This window comes from Giraffa tippelskirchi, chromosome 13 (assembly GCF_054371585.1).
Source record: "Giraffa tippelskirchi isolate mGirTip1 chromosome 13, T2T-mGirTip1v1.2.pri, whole genome shotgun sequence".
NCBI lineage: Eukaryota > Metazoa > Chordata > Mammalia > Artiodactyla > Giraffidae > Giraffa > Giraffa tippelskirchi.
The window spans coordinates 117,790,113-117,810,696 of record NC_137287.1 but is presented as its reverse complement, the minus strand read 5'-3'; the positions used below and the strand labels follow the sequence as shown (position 1 = coordinate 117,810,696).

The window sequence follows — 20,584 nt, the reverse complement described above, 5'->3', positions numbered from 1 at the left end:
GTTTACGTGCAGATCATCGCCCCGCCTCCTTCCCGCCTCCTCCTGCTCCTCGTGGGGGGCACTGAGGACGCCTGGCCACCCTCAGGTCAAACAGGCGACACCGGGTGTGAGCGGGAGAGCGGGGGCTGGTCTGCTGGTGGGAGACTGGAGGGAGGGGAACGGAAGCCGGGGCCTGAATCAACGTGCTGAGCCCTGAGCGGTACCCCCACCTGGTCCATCCCCTGGTCCCGAAGGTCTCCTCTGTGGTCTCCCGTGGGGGTCCCTCCTGAAGCTCTTGATGCTCCCTAGGGATTTAAGGTCCTGCATTGCTTGGAGATGCTCTTACAGCTGCGATGGGCCAGGAAGGCCTCTTAGGAGCCTGAAGACTCAGAACCTGTCCTGGTAAAAGGTGGTGGTTGCATCACTTGGGTTCTGAGGTTGCAGGTCAGATTCTGAGGTCAGGACAAAAGGGACTGACCCGAAGGAAACTGGAGCAGAGCACCAGGCCTCGAGGTGGGCAGGGCCTCCTTGGGGTCTGGGTAGACAGGTGGGAATCAGAGTGAATTAAATCCTCCAAGGAGGATTGACAGGCCCTTATCCAGGAGAGAAAAGGGCCAGAGCTCCAATGTCCGCTCCAGGAGCCGGTCCCTAGCCCGATTCTTCCCCAACCCTGTCAGGGACTGGTTGAGTAAAGCAGATTCAAGCTGGTGGAACCTCGGGGGTCATTTCATCATATTTTTCAGCCCACGGGCGGCAGCAGTGCTGAGGCTGAGGTGTAATGTGACCTGGGCAGGGAGCAGGCACAGAAGGGGCACTAGGGTCCTGGTTAGTCCACTGGGATGGACAATCCCCTGAATAGGACACAGTGGTCCTCCCAGGATGGAGGGGGGGGGTTCAGATACTGAACTAACTGTAAAAAAATCATGTTGTGCCAAAGGGGGAGAGAGAAAGAGCCAGTAATTGCTCCACTCCATCTTTACTGGGTGCTTTGATGAACAGAGATTCAGGAGGAAATGAACATTTTCATTGAAGTCTAGAAAAGCCTGAGGGGGTGTAGGGAAGCTCATTGGGCCACTCTGCCATCTTCATAGCTGTTTCACATCAGGCCACATCTAACTCACCCGAGAGGGCAGCAGATGGTACTGGTAAGCGCTGTAAGAAATGAATGTTCCTTTACGAGTTCCCGAAGTATATGCACACCTGGTTTCCTCTAACTGTTCATTTTACCAATGTTTAGGGAGCACCTACTGTGTGCGGGGCCCTGCATGGGGCGGGGGCGGGAGGTTCAGCCGTGAACAGGGCAGGCAAGGTCCCCTTCCAAATGAAGTGGATGTTCTAATGGGGGTTGATCGAGAGTAAGGCAGCACACAGACCGGTCAACCAGAGAACCCCAGAGAGTGATGAGCCTCGAGGAAAAGAAAGCGCGGGGCATGATTGGCAGGGGGCTGGGGCTGTTGTGCTAGATCGGGGCGGGGGTGGGGAGGGGGCTCTCTGAGGAGATGGATGTGAGCTGAGCCCCGGATGACAGGGTGCAGGGGGGAGCTGCCTGGGGAGGACTGTGGGGGAGGACTCAGACAGAGCAGGCACCGGAGTATGACACCAGCAGCACGTGGTTCTGGGGGAGCAGCCACCGCTCAGAGGTCCCTGCTTCCTCCGCCTGAGTCTCTGTCCCTGTGCGTGGAGGGCGTCGCTATGACAACCAGTCTGCTGCCCACTCAGGCCCCGGGCACCAGGTTGTGACTCAATCATTGTATTTCTCAGTCTCTCCTTCAGTCAACAGGGACGTGGATTCTAGAACTTAACCCCTTTAATCAACAAGTTCCTCCAAGTCTCTGGGCTTTGTCATTCAGGTATGCTTCTATTCATTCATGCATTCACTCGCTTGCTCACTCACTCATTCATTCCACAGGTGTCTATGGAGGGTCTGACCAGCTCTAAGCACTGGGAACAAAGCCGTGAACAAAACAGAAAAGTCCCTCTTGGAGGAGCGTCCATCCTAATACAGAGACGAAGGCTGACGTCAATCAGTAAAAGGGCTGGTGTGTCAGGGCTATTTGGTGCTTTGGTGAGAAATACAGCAGGGAGGTGCACACTGAGGGTGGGGGGTGTGGTAGGGGTGTTATTTTAAAAGAGGAGTGAGGGAGGCCCTCGGAGAAAGCGACAGAGAGGGAGCAGCCCCGAGACTCTCTGGGGAGGAGCTTTCATGCGAAGACCCCGGGGTGGGTGTGGAGCTGGGTTTCAGCTTCACCAGAGAGGAGGGAGGACGACGGGTCCCGGGTCAGGGGAACCCGAGCCGTGAGGAGGGGCGGGGTCAGGAAGGGCCTGCGTCAAGGGAAGGACTTGACTTCTCTCATCAGTGTAGCAGCAGAGGGTTTAGACAAGAGGGTGACAGCGCCTGGCTCTTTTGTTTCTCCTCCGGAGCCTCAGCAGCCCTCGCGTCTTGAACACAACGAGCCTCGGCTGTCCCAGGTCCCAGGCCGAGCTCCAGCCAGGCTGCTGGCTGCCCGCTCCAGGCCCGGGAGGCTGGTGGCCTAGGGCCCCCACTGCCCGGCCTCGCATTCGCGGCATTTCTCACGTCCATCCTCTCCCCAGTCTGGCCCGTGTATGGGCCTCATTACACCGGGCACGGAGAACGAGGCTCCGCAAACGGCTCATGAAGCATCTTTTCAAAGGTTAATGGTCACTGACGAGGGAACAAAAGGGCCGCTGCACATCTCTGCCTCTTTGATGATGTGGATTTTTCAATTAAGTGAAAACGAGAGGTGTGTCTGCTCACAGGTACCTGGTCTGAGCTCCAAGCAGCCAAGATGGCCTCGGGGTGTCTTGGAGGCTGGAACCACCGGCCCCGGGTGGGCGACACGCGCTTTACAGAGGCGGCTCCCAGGCGAGGGGGGTCAGGCCACCCCCCCCCGCTCCCCCGCCCGCTCCCCCAGGGGAGCTCTGTGTGTGGAGAGGTGGTTCTGGAGGCTTCCGCCAGCTGGCCCAGAAGCCCCAGGAGGGCAGGGGTAAGGGCTGGTCTCGGGTTCATCGTGATGGTGCCTGGCAAATGTCTGGCCACAGCAGGTGTGCAGGTGTGGGGCTGCTGTTAGGTGATGGGTTCTGCTCCGTGGCAAGGAAGGAAACTGACCTGAATGCTCTCTTTATGCCTCCCTAAACTCACACAGCATTTCCTGCTCAGTTATTTCAGCCATTCAGTATTGAGTTATTGCAAGCCTAGACGCGGGTTCAATCCCTGGGTCAGGAAGATCTGCTGGAGAAGGGAATGGCAACCCACTCTAGTATTCTTTGCCTGGAAAGCCCCACGGACAGAGGAGCCTGGTGGGCTATAGTCCATGGGGTCCGAAAGAGACAGGACTCAGCCGCTGAGCACGCACTCTTTGTATTAGTTACCCATTGCTGAGTAACAAACCTTGGCAAATCTAACGGCTTAAACAACACTCATTCATTATTTCATAGTTTCGGTGGGTCAGTCATCTGGGCACTGCTTTGCTGGATCCTCTGCTCAGGGGTCTTACAGCTACAATCAAGGTGTCGGCAGAACTGGGGTCTCATCTGAAGGCTTGACTGGGGACTGACTCATGGCCAGGCTCACTTACGTGGTGGTTGACAGGATTTGGTTCTTTTGGGGTCGTTTTGCTGAGGACCACCCTCAATTCCTTGCCAGTGGAGTTCTTCCCAACATGGTAACTTTCCTGCTCAAATTTAGCCAAAGGGGAAGTCTTCTGGCAAGATGGAGGCTGCTGTCTTATGTAACCATCCAGTTGAGACTGGGAGGAAAACCTGGCCTTGTAGCTGGAATCAGGTGAAATCTGGCTGTAAATTAGCCTATCAGAAAGCAAAAGGCTGTGTCAGAAGCACAGTTAGGGAGGCTGTCGCTGTCAGCCTAGTGGGAATGATGGAGAGAGAGCGATGGCATCTGTCCAGAGGGACAAGAGGAGGGACCGTCGTGGGGGATGGAAGGAGGACAGGCCTGCCCCCAGCAGACACATTGTCCTGCAGAGAACCGGCCCGGGATGAGGAGACACCCCTGGAGGGTAGTGTGTGCTTTGAGGCTGGAATGCCTGGCTTATGGGTGTGACTGGTGGTCCCCTGGGAGCTGCGGGGGAGTCGTGGCCAGATGGTGGGCTCCTCAGAGGCTCAGACCTTTGAGGGGGTGATGGCCCCCTGCCCTGTCCCTTTGAAGTTGGCCGTAAGGGAGGGAAGCCAAAGAGCTCAGCATTGGACAGACAGGGATGTTAGTCCCACTTCTTGCCAAGCCAGTGACCATGAGCCTCAGTTTCTCCAGCTGTCAGGCGGGGCTAATATTATTTATTTATTGATTTTTGGCTGCACTAGGTCTTTGTGGCTGCGGGGGACAGGCTCCACGGGTGCAGACAGGCCCTCGGCTGCTCCCGGAGAAACAGGCAGAATGCTCATCGCCTCCTTCTTTCCCAGTCACCCTGCCCCGCACCCCTGACTGGTATTGTTGTGGCACACGCCCCCCCCAGATAAAATTCTTGGACTTGAAGCCTTGTCTCCGGGTCGGCTGCTGGGGAAACCAAAACTGACCCATAGGGTGGAGGCCTTGCTTCTGCTCTGTTTGCATTCTGAGGGTATGACATATGTATATGTATGTATGTGAATATTTTCCCTGAATTGAGGTGGTTACAAGACAAAAAAAGTGGGTACAAACCAGTGTCAAGGGTTTTATAAGGCAGGCAGCAAGGATGCAGTTCTCATCTGATCATCCATAATGGGGCGGGGGGAGGGGGCCTGTAGGACTAAATGAGAGGGGGCAGCGGGAGGGGAGGCGGGTGGACAGAGGGGAAGGGGGGAGACAGGGGGATGGGTGCATGAGAGAGACGGGAAGGAGAAGGTCTTAACAGGGGAGGGGCAGCTTCCTCGGCAGTGCGTCAGCAGCTGCCCTGACTCAGAAACACGAGCCGTCCACGCAGGGACCCCTCTGGGCTCTCGGTCTCTGTTAGAACAGGACAGGGGTCCAGCAGATCCTCGGGGCCATTCAGTTTTCATTCCATTTGTGTGGGGCCTGGACGCACATGTGTGCAGACTTACACACATGCATGCACACTCGTACATACATGCCCTCTCTCACCCCCACACACTGGCCACTCAGACACAGCAAGTCAGGTCATTAAGATGCCAGGCCTTACCTCTGCCTCCTTGTAGAGCCCGTGTGACCCCGCTGATCAGAGGAGACCACGAGTCCAGAGGGTGAGCCCTGGTATCGGACCACGGCTCTCCATGGCAACCCAGCTACCTGTTTGCAACTTTAAAAGCTCCAGACTTACAGGAGCTCTCGCGTTAATTCATGCAGATCAGCTGTTCACTAGTCAGAGCTCCCACTGTTAAGTGAGGCAGCGGGGCACAGAATTGGCGTGTGTGTGTGTGTGTGTGTGTGAAGGGATGTGAGTCTGCTGCACAGTTAAGATGAGGGTTTGAAGGCAAAATAGCATTAAAAATACAGCCGGTAGTAATTGGATTATGGTTGTTGATTGCTTTCGAAGTACATACCGTGGTGTATTAATATTACATCTGGTGGCTTCTGGGGTGTCTCACTGATAGAATGTGGGCTGTCAGAAGAAAGATCACTGTTGCAAATCTGATCAGATCTCCCATGTGGTCCTGAAATCGCTGGTGGGGGGATTAACACCCAGGTAAGAGATGTGGGAGAAAGTCCCACCAAGTCCAAAGAGGCCGGCAGTACAGGCGGGGATCAGGGTGGTGGAGAACCCGGGACCCATGTGGCGGGACTCGAGGTCTGTGTCCTCACCCTCTGGGTGTGGGACAGGGTGGGGGGGTGCTGGGGAGAAGGTGGTGGTGATGGAGAAAGCTGGAGAGAGAAGGCCACCTGTGGTCCCTCTGTCCACAGCAGACCTCAACCGGATGTCCACGGGCCTGGCAGGTAACACAGGAGTGACGAGGGCTTGGCCCACTCAGCCAGCAGCCAGCACTTCCGGAGGGATCCCACTTGCCAGACACGTTCCAAACAGGTCATGAATATTGACTCAGCCAATCCCAGCCCTGCAGGGTGGGTGCTGTTACAGGTTCCCTGTGGAAGGGGGACACCCAGGGAGGGAGGGGATGGCCAGGACACAGAGCCAGCAAGGGGCCCGTGGACAGAGCAGCACAGGGGTCTGGGGGGCAGGTCCTGGGTCTCCATGTGGGGGCGAGAGGGAGGGGTGGGGACTGGGGCAAACTGTGGAGCACGAGCCTGTCCAGGGGGCCCTGGACTTGGGGCCACCACGTGCTGCCAGGGGAGGGTCTGGGCCCGGGTGGCCCCTCTCCTGAGACCTTAAGAGGATCAGATTCTCAGGGAAATCTCAAGGTTTTCGCATGTTGACAGTAGATTCACACTTTCCTCAAAACGTAGGAGGGATGAACTAGCCACCTTCCTGGCTGGTTTTGGTCCTCGGTGTGACCTCTGACTCAGTGAGGGAAAATCATTCTGGAAAGTCGTGAGCGTCAGGGCGTGTTGGCGCTGGGCTGGGTGGTGTGACATGAGGGCTTTTCCCCCCGAGACTGAGTTGTGTTCAGGGGACACTGCCCTGTGAGCTGATGCTGCTCAGAGGGGCATCTGCTCCATCCCCCTGGGGGCTGAGGGGAGGTTCTCTGCAAGGCAGGGGTGGGGCCCAGGGTTAAGGGACGCCGGGCCAGGCCCTGTCCTGATGCAGCCCACAGTCCTGGAGTGGACACGACCTCTGCTTTCCCCGGGCAAAAGAGGATTGCTTTGGTCCCAGGGAGCTTATCGGAGCTTCTCAGATGCCAAAACCTGGTGCCTGCCACTGGGAATTCCTAAAGTGACCTCTGGTGGCTGGAAGGCCAGGTGAGGTTGGGCCTGTGTTTCCTCACGACCTCCGTGCTGGAGAGAGGTCATCCTGTGGGCTCTGCTACCCCCCAGCCTCTGCGGGAGTCCCCGGACCCCCAGGCCTGTGGGCATTTGCCTCTGTAGCTCTGCCTCCATGCAGCCCAGGCCAGGGCAGGGTCAGGTTCAGGACATTGTCCTTCTGCCCCCTCCCCAGAGGCTGGATGTGGGCCCCGTGGGACTGTCTCCCCCTCCTGAAAGGGTCACTTTAAGAGTGCCAGGGGCAGGAGCCAGGTTTTTGCATCTGAGGAGCTCCCTAAGCTCCCTGGGACCAAAGCGATCCTCTTTTGTCGGCTCTGTTGTGGACAACTGACCCCTGTGCTTTAATCAGGAGGGGACACGCTAAGCTGCGGCCTCCTACAGGGCTGCAAACACGTCCGTTAAGTCGGCCCGTGCTCTCTGTCGCTCCCCGCAGACTGTGAGGGCCCCCCGCCAGGCCAAGGGGGAGCCCCCGGCCCCAGCCCTGACTCCGGAGTCCGAACAGCGGCCAAGAGAGAATGCCAGTCAGCCCCGATTCCTGGCGGCTGCTCAATCCAGCAAATTACTTCTTGCAAATTACTCCTTCAGACTGAAATCTGGGCAAGACTCTGCAAGTTCAGGGGGGTCTATTATCTGCTGCTTCCAGGCGCCCGGGTGCCTCTGAGGGCAGGGTGCTCGTCTGCGGGGGGAGATGCTCTGGAAACTGGCCGCTGCTGGGATCGGCCGGTGCCTCCTCCCCTGATGGAAGATGGTTCTGAGCGGGAGGAGGCCTCGGCGTCTTCTCCTGTGTCTCCAGGAGCCTAGGTATCAGGTGTGACGGGAATGATTCAAGCGCCGTTTCCACAGGCGGTGTCCCGGGCCCTCCCCATCCAGAGAGGCGCCCATCTGAGGCTGCGCACGGGAACAAAGGGGGGTCGGGTGTGCAGGACACGGCAGAGGGCGGTCGGACAACAGGGGCAGATTGTGGGCATCAAGGGCTCAAAGGCTGGAGGGAGATGTCGGTGCTCAGACGAGTCCCAAAAGATGGAGAGAGGGGGAGGCAGGTGCCCCGTCCTAGGGGCTGAGACATGGGGTCCCAGGGCGACCCCACGGGCCTGCAGATGTCAGAGAAAGCAAGCCCTAGGTGACCACCCAGAGACAGTCCCGATGCCTTCTGCTTCCCCAGACCCGCGGTCCACATTGACCTCTGGGAGGGGAGCTGTTGTAGCCACGGGTTCCGGGAAACGAACTCACTCAGAAGGACAATGCAGATAGTGGAATGCAGTTTATTACACCAGCAGGCCCAAGGCAGAGTCTCCTCTTAGCCAAGGACCCCAACCAGTTTTTGTGAAAACCTTATATACCCCAAGTGTACATGCCCAAACCCACCTCCCCAAATTCCCTGAAGCTAGTCTGAAGGAAGGAAAAGAAAGACACAAAGTTAACCCGTGATTCATATGCCTTAAACCTAGGTAGTTAAGAGTGGACAGTTATCAATAGGCCTGTGGTCATACCCCAATAAGCATAATAGAATTTATGATTCTATTCGGTTACACAGACAGGGTATTCTTTTAGGCGACGGGGAGTCTAGGTACGAGCCCTGGGGCTCTTCCATCTGGGAGGTCTGGTTTTCCAGTTGTATGTTGTTGCCATAGATACTGGGCATATAGTGCAAAGTCCACAGTCCGGCCCAAGACGGAGCTCTGCTTTCAAGGTGGAGCCTGCTCTGTTTCCTCCTTCAGGGCCAGCGCGCAGGAACCCGCTGGGCTCAGTCACTTGGTCTCCCTTTGGTCGCTGCAGAGAATGCTCACAGCCTGCCGCGTGCTCACGTCCTCTCCCCACGCCCCATGTCCCCCACTCTTGGTTCTCAGTGTCTGTCCAGCCGTGACGGCCTAGACCCGCTCACAGAGCCGGTGTCCTTCTCCCACAGAAAGTGCCCCCCGCACTGCCTGGGAGTGGGGGTGGGGGGATGCCGATGAATTTTTATCCCCTCCTTTCCCGCTGTATTCCCATCATCTCTTTTCTTGGAGCCTCTGCCCTGAACCCAATGACTCTGGAAGCCCCTGGTGACATCCCACCCCCTATCCACACATCGCTTCAGGCAGGCTCACCAAGGCCAGCACGCCCCGCTTAGCTCTGCCTCTACTGACACCCCACCTTCACCCCTTCTCCCTTCCCCACTCCCTAGTCCTCTGGGAAAACAGTCTAGCCCCAGGGGAGGCCTCGTGGCGGACCACACAAAGCACCAGCCCTGTTCCAACTCTGGGCAGATCCCCATCCTCTGTTTCCTTCTGCTCCTTCTGCGGTAAACACCCGTTGGCTCTTTCTTCCTGGGGCTGCATCTGTGCAGAGGGTGCCAGAAAGCAAACTCACTCAGAGCCTCCGGAGGAGCTGGGGCTGTTTGAATGCTGCAGCCTCGGGTATAGTAATGTAATCAGCAACCCCAGGGCCCTTCGAGGGGTGGCCGGGAAGGGAACGTGCAGGTTAAACCAAGAGCACAGAGGAGGGGCACGCAGCAGGAGTAATTAATTTTTCTTGAAGGTTTATCACGCTGTCATTAATTTCCTTGTCGCATGTAAAAACGTAGGCACAGGCTCAATTAAAAGCGAGGCTCTGGTGCCAACCATGCTTGTCTTTTAATCACACTCTTTGCATATTGATTTTGGCATCTCGGTTTAATCACAGGCTATTTCACTGCTGTTGTGGAATCCTTGTGCCATTTGCGGGGCTTTTCTACATCTCCCGGAGTTTGTGGATGGGACCCAAAACAGCACTCAGCTGGCTGCCTCCCTGCTCAGCTGGGTTTCTGTGCAGCAGGGACGTGAAGATCCTAGCGCAAGAGGTTGATTTCTGAGGGAAGGAACCCATTTCCGGGTTTGCAGAGGACCTTGCACTGGGAGGCTGGGGATGAGGACTCCAGCAAGACAAGAGAACATTATTTTTTTTTTCCCCATCACAGTGAAGGAGACATTAACAAAGCAAGAAGCTTGGCTGTTGGCAATCTCTGGAGTCTATGGGGTTGGGAGGCTCTGGTCACAGCAGCAGAGGGCTGAGCCCTGAGCCAGTGCTGTGCAACCAGAACATGGAACTATGCGTCCATCCCGGTTGTGGGCGGTGGACGGGGCTATGGGGCATAGTGGCTTCTCTCTGGGCCCCTGGGATTAATGTACTTAGTCTGGTCCCTCCACCTCCGAGGGCCTGTCTGCAAACCACCAGCGTTGAGGATTTCAGACTGCCCTCACCCTGGGTGACGACAATAGGATGAATGATGGCAAATCACATCCCCATGATGCTGCTTACCTGCGTGCTTAGTCGTTCAGTCGTGTCTGACTCTTTGGGACCCCATGGACTGTACCCCACCAGGCTCCTCCGCCCATGGGATTCTCTAGGCAAGAATGCTGGCGTGGATTGCCATTTCCTTCTCCAGGGGATCTTCCCAATCAATCCAGGGATCGAAGCTGTGTCTCCTATATTGCAGGCGGATTCTTTACCCGCTGAGTCAAGGGGGAAGCTCGAATATATAGATGGATGTGTGCATTTAGGAAATTTGTGCCTTACCACTCTGTGATTATCTTCATTCTACAGATGAGGAAACAGGCTTAGACAGGGAAAGAAGCTTGCTCAAGGTCACACAACTGGTAAATGGTGGGGTTGGTGTTTGAACCCAGGTCTGGCCCCAGAGCCCTGACTTGTAACCACTACCACAGCCCCAAGGTCCTTCCTATCTTTAGAGTCTCTGGTTCACTGGCCCCTTTCCAGATCCCCCACCCACGTCCCCAGTGGAGACAAGCCCGGCCTTTGCTCTCCCCGGTCTGAGGGCAAACCCAGGTTTTCTAGAGGATCATTTGATTTCAAGACAGAATGCAGAGTTTTGGGAGTCTGGGCACTAATTGTCCTGGCCATTCTGAAAAGGCGCAATTTTCTCGTTAAAGCTGCCCCAGAGGTCTGATCTGAATGTGGTCTGGTTTAAAAGGAGGTCCTGCCCTGACCTCCAAGGACGTCTGCTTGTTGGCTGTCCAGCTGCTCAAGCCCCACCGTGTGCCGCCCTGGGCTCAGTGCCACGTGAGGACTTATTCGTTTGCTCCTCACACCAGTCCTGTTCTGTTTCTAAACTGGGAAACAGGCGCAGAGTCGTGATCAAGTTCGTCAGTAAGTGATGGGGCCGAGATTTGAACCCAGACTGCCTGGTGCCGGGGTCCACACTACCATTCTGTGTGCCTCCTGCCCACCCCCCACCCCAAAGAGCCCCAGGCTGCAAGTTCAGGGACTTTGTGTAGGGGCAGGTCGAGGCCGGGTCCCCACGGGTCCTGCAGGGCCCGCTGGGATGGCGGGTGGGCCGTGACTGTCCCTGCTGGGCCCCGTCCCTGACCCCTCCCACAATCTGCTCCTTCTTCTCCTTCAGGACTCATGTCTGGTGTCCCCTCCTCCTTCCCTGAGTCCCTATTCAGGTCCACCCCCGCCCGCCGCTCCATCACTTCGGCCTGGTTAAAGTCCTTCCCAGTACGCGTCTTATTCTCTGGAATTGTCTGCAGTGTTGCTTTGATTTCTTGCTCACTGTCTGTCTCCTGTCTTGAGGGCAAGGTCATGGCTGCCTCCCCAGGGCCTGGAACTGTGCCCGGCACTGAGTCTGTGCTCCACGGTGCCTGTGGAGTGATTGCCGTGTGCAGGGGGAGACCCCCAAGGTCACCCATCCAACCTGCTCACTAGACCGAGGCTGGTTGTACTGCCTCATGGGCACATGTCCTGGGTGGGACACGGGTCACAGGACAGGGGGCGTCACAGAGCCTTAGCCCATCCTGCAAGGGGGAAGCTATCTGCGCCCGAGATTCAGCTCAGCCCTAAGAACCCACTGCGCGTGGACACCCCAAACTGCAACCACAGCCCTGCATCCCTTGTAGGGATGCTGAGAGGGCAGGTGGCCCATGGACAGGACCCCTCCACACACACCAGGGGGATGGAGCAGAAATGGGGATGGGCGTTGCTCACCACCCCCAGCTGGGACAGTGTTCAACCCACCCCATTTCATGTGGCTTTTCTCTTCTGGTAAAAATCCTGACATTTCTTTATTTTTTTGTTGGCTCTTTTAGTCTGAGGAGTGATGATGGGCCATGGGCTGTGTTGGAATAAAAACTTGGAAGATTTGCAAGCTCGTCACATCCTGGGCTCATACCAGGTGGCATCCTTAGGAGCGAGCAGTCGGTGGTGTTGAAGAAAAATGTCACAGTCACAGTAGGAAGCTTTTCACTTAGGAGGGGGCTATGGGGGAGTTTGTGCCCATAAAGTCTTGGCGGGGGAGTCTCTTTCTTAAAGCCTAGCTCAGTCCTCTCCACCTGCCCATGGCTTTAATTGAAGAGGCGCCTGGAGACGGTGTGGTGAGGTATGTGTGTGGCAGGCAGCGGGGACCCTGGCGGATGTAGTTGAAGCTTCGTCCTGGGTAGCAGCTGGTGGGGTGGGACCTTCCCGGGTCAGAGTCTGGGGCTGCAGGTCTGAGGCTCTGGCTGTCACCTGGGTGACCTCTGGGGAGTGTCTCAGCCTTGCTTAGGTTCCTTTTCCTATCTTTGGGACCAGAAGAGCCATCCTGTCCTGCGTTCTCTCAGGCTTGTTGGGGCATCCTCTAAACTGATGGACCATATACGGTGACTCTACGCCCACAAATTATTCCAAACTCTGATGCTGAGTTTCCAGCATATAACATGTTTTAATGTATAACATATAACCATAACATGTTTAGTACCTGTTTTAAGATCAGTTATTGCAAAAGCAGCCCCTTATATTGTAGCTTCTTACTCTGTGTTCCTAAGGTTTTTTCGTCCATGATCCACAGTACAAAATATATTTTAAAACATTTATTTATTTACTTATCCCCTGGGTCTTAGTTGTGGCATGTGGGATCTTTAGTGTGGCATGCAGGATCTAGTTCCCTGACCGGGGATCGAACCCAGACCCCCTGCATTGGGAGCGCAGAGTCTTGGGCGCTAGACTACCAGGGAAGTCCCTTACTTTGTATCACAAGCCAATATATGCTCAAGTTTACATATCTAAGCCAAAATAGAAACACATTTACTGTATGATAATATTCTACTCCATTTTATTCCATTCCATTTTTTTTCCCAATTTTAAATTACTGTCCAAGATACACTCAGTAGAGGTAAGGACCCACAGTAGTAGCTCGCTACCTGCCCATTTCAAACACCACCTTGTTGCAGGGAGCTCTCTCACAGCTGTTGCTGCCTTGGGTGATTTCTCTGCTGACCGGACCATAAGCTCCCTGAGCCCAGGACCTTGATTCCTTGCATTGCCCACACTGGGCACTGTGACTGGCAGCTGCTTGCTGGCTCAAAACCATGAATCCTTCTTTCCTTGGCCCCCATTTTGTTAACAACTGTCAAATTTGGGGATGCTGACTGCTCAGTAAATAGCATCCCCTTCTCTTTGCAGAAACAGTGAGGATTTAATGGGATTCTCTGACAGGCTTCAGTGCTAAGAACTGAACAGCTTGGCACCGTGTAAAGAGCCTCCCCCAGGCAGTAATGCCGCCCGCACTGGTCCCCCACCTCGTCCCCATCTCCACCCCCACACTGAGTTCCAAAGGCATTTTGAGTGTCAGATTTGCATGTAAACCTAAGTGAATGGAAATAAGGGAGGGTGTTTGGATTGTCACAATGGTGGGGGAAAGGGGTGATCTCTTGACATCTATTGGGCATAAGCCAAGGACACTAAATGTTCTGTAGTATCTCTGACAGTTCCATACAATGAAAACTGCCCCGCACAAAATGCCAATGGCACCCACAGTTGAGATGCTCTGAGTGAGACTTGAAAGGTTTGGAAATCAAGAAGGTCGTAGGAGAATTTATTTCATCTCCCCAACTCCCCACCCCTATTTTCTTTCTTTCCAAATGTCAGAATCTTTAAGGTTTACTACACCCAGAAAAGCTGGCCCTGGGACAACGAGGGGGCGCATTTCAGAGACCCACGTGGCCTCCATAAGCCTGCCAGCCGAGTTAGAAGCAGTGAGTCCTGGAGTCCTGACAGATCCAAGCTCCCAGGCCCTGGTGGATGGAATGCGTGCAGTGGAAGCTCTAATTGTGGTGGGGAGAAAGAACCATGCCTCTCTTGAGTAAATCTGCTGCAGGTAAAGCCTGGGATGCTTTCTAAAGGCTTCCCAACCACAAGGAGCCATCTTCCCTCCCTGTACAAGCCGGTCTGGGAGCAGTCTCCCAGGAAAAGGGGAGTGAAAAGCCTTGACTCTACTTCCTGCTTCGAGCTGGGCTTTGAAGGCAGGTGGGCTGGGTCCCCCCAGGTGTCCTCAGCAGTCAGCCCTCACTCACCCACGAGTGACAGCTAGGTCAGTCCCCTGCCTCCTTGCTTTCTCTCTAATCAGTTCATCAGCTAGTCTTCTGAAGACTGATGGTCCTGGTGTGCCTGGGATTGAGTGGGTTCTCAGGTTTTAAGACTTTTGGTTCTAAAGCCAGAAAGTCCCAAGCAAACCAGGATGGCTTGGTCACCTTTTTCTGCACCAGAAGTCATTGGGTGGCTGGAGTGGATGACCCAGGTGGAGATTAATAGCCAGAGTAAAGGAGCTCATTCTAGACGTGATGGGGAGGTACTGAAGGGATGTGAGCGAGGATTTTAAAAAAGCGGTGGTCTAAAACCCTCGAAGGTGTTCAGACTGAATTTTACTTCTGTGGTTAACAAAGGTTATTAGGGCATTCACTTGGCACTCACCTTGGCATTGGTGTAACATAGGGGTTTCCTACTGGGGGCATTTTTGCTCGCCACCGCCCCCCTCAATGCCTGCAGACTGTTTTGGTTGTAATGGCTGGTGTAGAGTGCTACAGCATCTATGGGTAGAGTCCAGGGAGGCTGGTAAACCTCCCACAATGCCCAAGATGACCCCGCAACAAAGATTACCTGGCTCAAGATGTCAGTAGTGCTCAGACTGAGGAATTCTGGCATCACACAAGAGGCTGACCCCCTCATGGAGGTCATCATTTCACTAGGGCTGAGATGCTCACATGAGGAATGCTTTTCCTCAAGGTCACCCTAATTTTCTCTCTTGTCTTTCCACCACTACTGAAGCTCAGCCTCTTTAGTCAGTAGCTGCTGTGGTATTATTCTTTGTTTAACAGAGGCTAAGAGCAGACACATCAAGGTTTATCAGCCAAGCTCCAGATCAGATTGAAGATTTAGACAGAACATTAGACGGAGTGGAGCCAGTGATCCTCATTAAACAAAAATATACAGTCTTTCTCTTGGCCAAGGAATGAGGGCCCCAAACTGCCAGTTTAATATTTAAAAACAGGTAAATAAAACTTAATCTCTCCATAGAAACTGGGGATCCTGAGGGAAGTAAGGATTTACTGGCTTTAGTCTTCAGCAGTAATTTCCACACTGCCTTTTGTTTGTATAACATGTCATACTTTAACACACATTACTTTGTACATTTTCCTCCATTAATAAGCCCTAATGCGTTACACATCATTACAGTTCTTTTCTCAACCCAGCAACAATAACAAAATGCCTGTAGTCCTGCTGATTTTCTCATAAATGCAGTCTTTCCTCGTCTCCAGGTGCGTCCTCTTATCTCTCACCGTGTGTTCAATGCTCTGTGTGAGTTTCCTGCCGGCCTGTTTCACTCACAAAGGGACCGTACTTGTTTTTGTCTGCCCAGCATCTGTGCCTTCCTCTCCTGGAAGTCCAGCCTGAGTTTCTTTTTGGGGAACCTGTTTCTCCTCCGTCCTCTGTTTGCTCCACATGAAAGAATTACATGCACTAGCTTCTAGTTCTAAGACCAGAACTAGTCATAGATCTGGGCCTAGTCAGGATCTGGGCCTGGCCAATCAGTGCATTTGACTCCCTCCTCTCCTTGGTGAAGTCAGTCACTGATGGTTACGTGACCCAAACCAGGCTAATAAGAGCTACCTGGAAAAAGAAATCAGCGCCCGTTACTGTCAGGATATAAAACTGGGCCTCAAGCTAAGAAGGGCTTGCCTGTGTGTCCAGACAACATAGAGGAAAACAGCAAGACATGGACCTGTGGATTTCCTTGGTGATTCAGTGGTTGAGAATCTGCTTGTCAATGCAGAGGACACAGGTTCAATCCCTGGTCTGGGGAGATTCCACATGCCACAGAACAACAAAGCCCATGGAAGTAAAGTCCGATGCTGTAAAGAGCAATATTGCATAGGAACCTGGAATGTTAGGTCCATGAATCAAGGCCAATTGGAAGTGGTCAAACAGGAGATGGCAAGAATGAACATCAACACTTTAGGAATCAGTGAACTAAAATGGACTGGAATGGGTGAATTTAACTCAGATGACCATTATATCTACTACTGTGGCAAGAATCCCTTAGAAGAAATGGAGTAGCCATCATAGTCAACAAAAGAGTCTGACATGCAGCACTTGGATGCAATCTCAAAAATGACAGAATGATCTCCATTCATTGCCAAGGCAAACCGTTCAATATCACAGTAATCCAGTCTATGCCCCAACCAGTAATGCTGAAGAAGCTGAAGTTGAATGGTTCTATGAAGACCTATAACACCTTCTAGAACTAACACCCAAAAAAGATGTCCTTTTCATTATAGGGACTAGAATGCAAAAGTAGGAAGTCAAGAAATACCTGGAGTAACAGGCAAATTTGGCTTTGGAGTACAAAACGAAGCAGGTCAAAAGCTAACAGAGTTTTACCAAGAGAATGCACTGGTCATAGCAAACTCTCTCTTCCAATAACACAAGAGAAGACTCTACACATGGACATCAACAGGTGGTCAACACCAAAATCAGATTGATTATATTCTTGGCAGTCAAAGATGGAGAAGTTCTATACAGTCAGCAAAAACAAGACTGTGAGCTGATTGTGGCTCAGGCCATGAACTCCTTATTGCCAAATTCAGACTTAAATTGACGAAAGTAGGGAAAACCACTAGACCATCCAGATATCACCTAAATCAAATCTCTTATGATTATACGGTGAAAGTAACAAATAGATTCAAGGGATTACATCTGATAGACAGAGTGCCTGAAGAACTATGGACGGAGGTTCGTGACATTGTACAGGAGGCAGTGAACAAGACCACCCCCAAGAAAAAGAAATGCAGAAAGGCAAAACAGTTGTCTGACGAGGCCTTACAAATAGTTGAGAAAAGAAGAGAAGCTAAAGGCAAAAGCGAAAAGGAAAGATATACCCATTTGAATGCAGAGTTCCAAAGAATAGCAAGGAGAGATAAGAAAGCCTTCCTCAGTGATCGATGCAAAGAAATAGAGGAAAACAATAGAATGGGAAAGACTAGAGATCTTTTCAAGAAAATTAGAGATACCAAGGGAACATTTCATGTAAAGATGGGCACAATAAAGGACAGAAATGGTATGGACCTAACATAAGCAGAAGATATTAAGAAGAGGTGGCAAGAATACACAGAAGAATTGTACAAAAAAGATCTTCATGACCCAGATAACCATGATGGTGTGATCACTCACCTAGAGCCAGACATCCTGGAATGTGAAGTCAAGTGGACCTTAGGAAGCATCAACACGAACAAAGCTAGTGGAGGTGATGGAATTCCATATGAGCTATTTCAAATCCTAAAAGATGATGCTGTGAAAGTGCTGCACTCAATATGCCAGCAAATCTGGAAAACTCAGCAGTGGCCACAGGACTGGAAAAAGTCAGTTTTCATTCCAATCCCAAAGAAAGGCAATGCCAAAGAATGCTCAAACTACCGCACAATTGCACTCATCTCACAAGCTAGCAAAGTAATGCTCAAAATTCTCCAAGCCAGGCTTCAGCAGGCTTCAATGAACCATGAACTTCCAGATGTTCAAGCTGGTTATAGAAAAGGCAGAGGAACCAGAGATCAAATTGCCAACATCTGCTGGATCATTGAAAAAGCAAAAGAGTTGCAGAAAAACACCTACTTTTACTTTATCCATTATGCCAAAGCCTTTAACTGTGTGGATCACAATAAACTGTGGAAAATTCTGAAAGAGATGGGAATACCAGACCACCTGACCTGCCTCCTGAGAAATCTGTATGCAGGTCATGAAGCAACAGTTAGAACTTGACATGAAACAACAGACTGGTTCCAAATAGGGAAAGGAGTACGTCAAGGCTGTATAATGTCACCCTGCCTATTTAACTTATATGCAGAGTACATCATGCGAAATGCCAGGCTGGATGAAGCACAAGCTGGAATCAAGATTGCTGGGAGAAATATAAATAACCTCAGATATGCAGATGACACCACCCTTATGGCAGAAAGTGAAGAAGAACTAAACAGCCTCTTGATGAAAGTGAAGAAGGAGAGTGAAAATGCTGGCTTAAAACTCAACATTCAGAAAACTAAGATCATGGCATCTGGTCCTATCACTTCATGACAAATAGATGGAGAAACAATGGAAACAGTGACAGAGTTTATTTTGGGGGGCTCCAAAATCACTGCAGATGGTGACTGCAGCCTTAAAATTAAAAGATGCTTACTCCTTGCAAGAAAAGCTATGATCAACCTAGACAGCATATTGAAAAGCAGAAACATTACTTTACCAACAAAAGTCTGTCTAGTCAAGGCTATGGTTTTTCCAGTAGTCATGTATGGTTGTGAGAGTTGGACTAAAAAGAAGGCTGAGCGCCGAAGAATTGATACCTTTGAACTGTGGTGTTGGAGGAGACTCTTGAGAGTCCCTTGGACTGCAAGGAGATCCAACCGGTCCATCCTAAAGGAAATCAGTCCTGAATATTCATTGGAAGGACTGATGTTGAAGCTGAAACTCCAATACTTTGGCCACCTCATGTGAAGAACCGACTCATTGGAAAATACCTGGATGCTGGGAAAGATTGAAGGCAGGAGGAGAAGGGACGACAGAGGATGAGATGGTTGAATGGCATCACCAATGTGATGGACATGAGTTTGAGTAGGCTCTGGGAGTTGGTGATGGACAGGGAAGCCTGGCGTGCTGCAGTCCATGGAGTCGCAAAGAGAGACAACTGAGTGACTGAACTGAACTGAACTGATCACCAATACAATTCTGCCTGGGGTTTATAAATCTGGTCACAAGAGTCTTACAAATTCCCCTCTTTGGTGATGACTTCCTCTCCATCAATCTCATCAGCTCAGACTCCACCTGGCCGCACCTCCCCCACCCTACCCCGGCTGTCTTAAAGGACCCTCCTCATGTCTTGCAACTCATTCTAGATGAGAAGAGTGCTTCTCAGGTCTTTGGAAACCCAGAGAAAAAAACTCATTTTATGATCTGAAGGGAGATGAAAGTCATATCTCAACAGCACATTTCAAATGCATCCCTGCTCATCACAGAAGTATCTACAGTGCCTACATTATTTAGAAAGCTGCAGGAGAGGGCATAATGAATGCAGAATATGCAAGCAATTCATTTTGATTTTTCAAAAATGCAACCCAGCCAGTGAGAGCTTTGTAAAATATCTAAAGACAAAATAACATCTCTGAGATTTGTAAAGTCATGAAATTAAAGAGATGATTAAGAAAAGCAAACCTGATACTTAGAGGAACCAAGAACCTTGATTTTTAAAAGGTGACAGGGAAAAAAAAAAACCATAAAAGAGGGTCTGAGGGTAAGGAAGCTGTTCTGAAAAACGGGAATTCTGTGCCCGGAGCTGCTCGCAGCTCTGTCCCTGGAGTGTGAAATTAGCGACTGAAGGCAGATTTCACAGGCACTTCCGAGGAGCGTGTTGGTGGATTTGTGACGGGGCCGCTCCGCCAAGTCCTGCCCACTTGCAAGCTGCTGTCGTGATTCATGCAAAGCACAGATAATCCTGAGTGTCTGGAGTGTTTTGCATTTATATTGAATGCAGCCTCTCTCCTTTCTACAGAGCACGTCTAGTGCTGAGTGCAGGCGGGTGGAGGGTGGCAGCGAGCACCTACTGGACTAACATTCTCACCGAGCTCCTATTTTCTTTTAACAGAAGGAAAAAGCATATGGATCACATTGAGAATTATACCGGCAAAGCTGTATGAAATAGGATTGTAGTTAGAATGTTGAACATTAAGCAAGGGAGGGATATATTAGGAGTTTGGGATTAACAGATACACACTACTATATATAAAATAATCAACAAGACCTACTGGATAACACAGTATCAATATTCTGTAACAACCTATACAGGAATCTGAAGAAGAACGGATATACGTCTGTGTATAACTGAATCACTTTGCTGTATACTTGAAACTAACAGAACATTGTAAATCAACTATACTCCAATATAAAATAAAAAATTAAAAAACGCTAAACATTAAAATCTTCCCGAGGGATTCTCCTGGTCTGGGTCTCTCTGTCACCACATCCAGGAGTGGAGCTTAACAGGAAGTTCAACAGATTAAAAAATAATTGGGACACGATGAATTTCGAGAAGAGTCGCACTTTCTCAACCTGTCTTTCCATGCATCATTTGCACACGCACGTTGTGCACAGGCAAACAACAATCAAGTATAAAGTGTGATCACAGCTTCTACCTTTCCACCCTTTCATTCTTAGTTTTCTGAATCAAAACTAAGGTCATGGCATCCAGTCCCATCACTTCATGGCAAGTAGATGGGGAAACAGTGGAAACAGTGGCTGACTTTAATTTTCTGGGCTCCAAAATCACTACAGATGGTGAGTGCAGCCACGTAATTAAAAGACGCTTACTCCTTGGAAGGAAAGTTATGACCAACCTAGACAGCATTAAAAAGCAGAGACATTACTTTGTCAACAAAGGTCCGTCTAGTCAAGGCTATGGTTTTTCCAGTGGTCATGTATAGATGTGAGAGT

At 51.6% G+C, this 20,584-nt stretch overlaps 1 long non-coding RNA gene across 1 annotated transcript; it reads left to right on the top strand.

The window, feature by feature from the left end:
• Window positions 1-1,888: 1,888 nt before the first annotated feature.
• LOC145533446 (uncharacterized) lies at window positions 1,889-16,949 on the top strand. Its single transcript, XR_014074065.1, has 6 exons — window positions 1,889-2,044; window positions 5,542-5,633; window positions 5,849-5,969; window positions 11,887-12,028; window positions 13,703-13,931; window positions 15,370-16,949. It is a non-coding gene; the product is annotated as an uncharacterized LOC145533446 (long non-coding RNA).
• Window positions 16,950-20,584: the final 3,635 nt, after the last annotated feature.